The sequence below is a fragment of the Phyllostomus hastatus genome, unplaced genomic scaffold (assembly GCF_019186645.2).
Source record: "Phyllostomus hastatus isolate PE091 unplaced genomic scaffold, TTU_PhHast_1.1 phas_scaffold_501, whole genome shotgun sequence".
In the NCBI taxonomy this organism is placed as follows: domain Eukaryota; kingdom Metazoa; phylum Chordata; class Mammalia; order Chiroptera; family Phyllostomidae; genus Phyllostomus; species Phyllostomus hastatus.
The window spans coordinates 8,603,214-8,606,805 of NW_025334033.1; the positions used below are offsets into that span (position 1 = coordinate 8,603,214).

General features: G+C 49.2%; 1 pseudogene; it reads right to left on the bottom strand.

Annotated features, from left to right (window-relative positions):
• Positions 1–441: 441 nt before the first annotated feature.
• LOC123808563 lies at positions 442–1,453 on the bottom strand (annotated as a pseudogene).
• Between the last annotated feature and the right edge of the window lie 2,139 nt (positions 1,454–3,592).

Genomic DNA, 3,592 nt, shown 5'->3' on the forward strand with positions numbered 1-3,592 from the left:
TATGTTACGGGTTTTTTTTTTTATACAATAAACATTTTTTAAGATTTTATTTATTTATTTTAGAGAGGGAAGGGAGGGAGGGAGGGAGGGAGGGAGAGAGAGAGAGAGAGAGAGAAACAATGTGTGGTTGCTGGGGGCCGTGACCTGCAACCCAGGCATGTGCCCTGACTGGGAATCGAACCTGCAATGCCTGGTTCGCAGCCTGCGCTCAATCCACTGAGCTATGCCAGCCAGGTATATTTTATTTTATTTTATTTTATTTCACTTTATTGGATATAGAAGTTTTTTATTACTTTATTGTTCAATTACAGTTGTCTGCACTTTCTCCCCACCACTTGGATATAACGGTTTATTACAATTTATAAACATCATGTGAAAAACATTGACCCATTAAATCATGTAGAAATAAGTGTGCAAAAAGTTTGCAAAACAAAACATACCTCAGACATGTTTATGTGCAGAGACGATCTGAAGTCCTGGATTTCTCAGTCGCTTCATGGCTGAGCAGCAGCCGCCCAGCAGCCGGTTCAGGTGGAGTAAGCTGCCTGAGTCCCGTGCACCGCCGACTCCAGCTTCTTTGTCACCGTGTGCCACTTGCCCTTCAGAGCTTCCCTTGAAGGTTAATATGGCTGTGTGAATGGCATCCTCAGGTTCTAGATATTTCTTACATCTTTTCTCAAGAAAAACGTTCCCATTCACATAGTTCTTTCCCATTGCTATGGCTTTCCAGGCAAAGTGAGCTCTGAGGGATCTGACAGAAGTGAATGTGGTTGTCTCTCATCCCAACCACAAATCAGTACAGTGACTCTGATAACTCCAATGTACCTGACTGGGTATACACTTGCATCCCAGAAGCCACTCTGTGTACTGGCCGAGCTGTGGGAACGATTCTTAGTGAGCAAGAGAGTGTCGCCGTGCACAGGCACTCTGTCGTCTGGCCCTATGCCTCACGCTTGGTGGTTGGCTCCGCTCTGTGTACACTTTGCTCGTCATACAGAACGGATTTCTGTTTCTTCTTGCCTGAGATACCACACCATTTGCAGCTTTAACTCCCACTGAAGGGGCTCCTCCAGTTACAGCAGCCGAAACATATTCAATCTGGACAAGTTTACCAGATGGGCTGAACATAGTCAATGCAAAGCTCCACCACCCTTACCTGGAGATGAGGTATGTTACTTCTGAAAAATGAATGTGATGCTGTTCGGGTGCAGAGTGTTCATGCAGGCTCTTTACAGGAAAACCTAGAACAGTGACTATTTTAGCTTCTTTGCTTTCTGTTGTGTGCCTTCAACTTCACATGGCTCTTGTTCTCCTTGACTGAAACAGGCCAGCCGAGCCCTTGGCCCAGCTGCGGATGGGAGTCTCCGCTGGCCTCGGTTTCGCCCCACACCTCGAGCTCCAGGGCGGGCAGCCGGAGCTCAGGCCATCCAGGGGCGGCAATCATGGAAGACATTCTCCTCCTTTATCCAAAAAAAATTTTTTTAAGATTTAATTTTATTTATTTTTAGACAGAGGGGAAGGGAGGGAGAAAGAGAGGGAGAGAACACCAATGTGGTTGCTTCTCATGCACCCCAAACTGGGGACCTGGCCCACAACCCAGGCATGTGCCCTGCCAGGGAATCAAACCAGCGATCCTTTGGTTCTCAGGCTGGTGCTCAATTCACTGAACCACACCAGCAAGGGCCAAAAAAAATTTTTTACATATGTAAAACGTGAAACATAAACCACAGAAATGGAAGCATATATATTATATTTCTATAATTACCCAAAGTAACTGCACTCAGACTTCACCAGATATTTACTGGGCACTGCAGAGCGACAGGAGAACCGCCGAGGGCCAGTCACCGCAAGCACAAAGGCAAGCACACAGGCGGGTGAGGGCAGAGGCGTTAGAAGAGAGGATCCGGGCAGCTAGGAGAGCTTGTGACAGGGGTGGCTGGGCTGCCTGCAGGGCACAAGTGGAGGGCAGTGTGGCCAGGGTTGTGGCCTACAGCAGAAGTCACAGGGCCTCGTTGGGGCCAGAGCACAGGGCCTTGCCGAGCGCAGTGCCAGCTGGCAGTCTGAACTTCAAACCCCAGGCTCCCTTCCCTCTTGTCTGGACTCCATCTCCAAAGTGCCCTTTTCTGACTTGTTCGACTTCCACTCACAACACGGCTCCCTGGGTTGGGGCAGCATAATCGAGAACTCAGGACTGGGGCTTGGTGCCCAGGGCAAAGACTCTGCCAGTTTCCTCCACCAGAGCCACTGTTTCCTCCTCCACCTGAGGAGGCAGGTGAGGATCCTATCTCTTTTGTAGGAGTCAGCGGTTAACTAAAGCATGCGAAGCACATGGCCTGGCATTCAGTAGCAGCTCCACAAACATTTAGAGCCAGCTGGGTGCTGGCCCCTGCCTTGGTTCTATGTGTCTGCTTACCAGACCAATCAGGTGATGGGTTGTTTCCCACGCTCTCCACCAGCTACACATACACACACACGCACACGCACATGCTGCCAGCTGCTCCTTGTCCAGACAAAGATTAGCCCACCCTCTCCTTGCCCCCCAACTCTCTGCCCTTGCTCCTTCCAGTGCGCCCAACCCACACCAGCTCCTCCCCACCCTGTACCAGTGACCTGCAACCTTTTTCACCTCATGGCACATATAAAATGATAACTAAAATTCTGCAGCACACTAAAAAATAGATTTTTTGCCAATCTGACAAAAAAAAATAGGTATAATCTTGATTCATTCGCACCAGATGGCTTTTGTTGTGCTGTTGTCATGTTTTTATCTGACAATCTGAGGGAAAATAGCTCAGCACTGCACGTTTTTTAAGAATTTTTGTGACACGGCAGTACGCCATAGCACACCATTTGAAAACCACTGCCCTGTACCCATATACCTGAGATGGAGAGCCTTGGGCGTCCCCCTGACCCACTCCGCTCTCTCAGGTGAGGGTCTGGCCCTGCTGCTGCGGGCCAGGGACAGAAGGGACTCTATGTGAGGGTGTGGCAGGTCAGGGTGCTCCCGAGTCTCTGTGTGGGTGTCATGCACCTGTGTGTGTTAGGCTGCATCTCTCATGAACACAGTGTGGGTCTGCAGGCCATGTGTCTGTGTGTCTGCATCCAGGTCTGTTCACCTGTCCTTGTCCCGTTCCGAGCCAAGTCCCTGAACCCCTACTTTCTACTTGAGTTATAATGAATTTACAGCCTCTGCCATGCCAGGCAGAGGGGTTTTGCTGAGGATCAAAGAGACTGGATGACTAGTTCCCTTTCAGGGCCACCAACTGCTGCCCCTCAAACACCTTGGTCTGAACTGGGAAGAGACAGTCCAAGCCCCTCCCCCGCCATCTTTTTTTGAGGTTTTATTGACATATAACATATCAGTGTAAGGTGTGCAACAGTTTGTAACTTCGATCCCTTTCGCCCATTTCACCCACACCTATCCGTCCATCCCTCACCTCCCCAGATAACCACCAGTGCGTTCTCTGCGTCTATGAGCTGAGGGCGTTTTTGTTCGTTTGTTTTAGTATTCTGGGGTTTTTTTAGATTCCACATGTAAGTGAGATTTGTCTTTCTCCATCTGACTGATTTTACTTAGCATAATGTCCTCAGG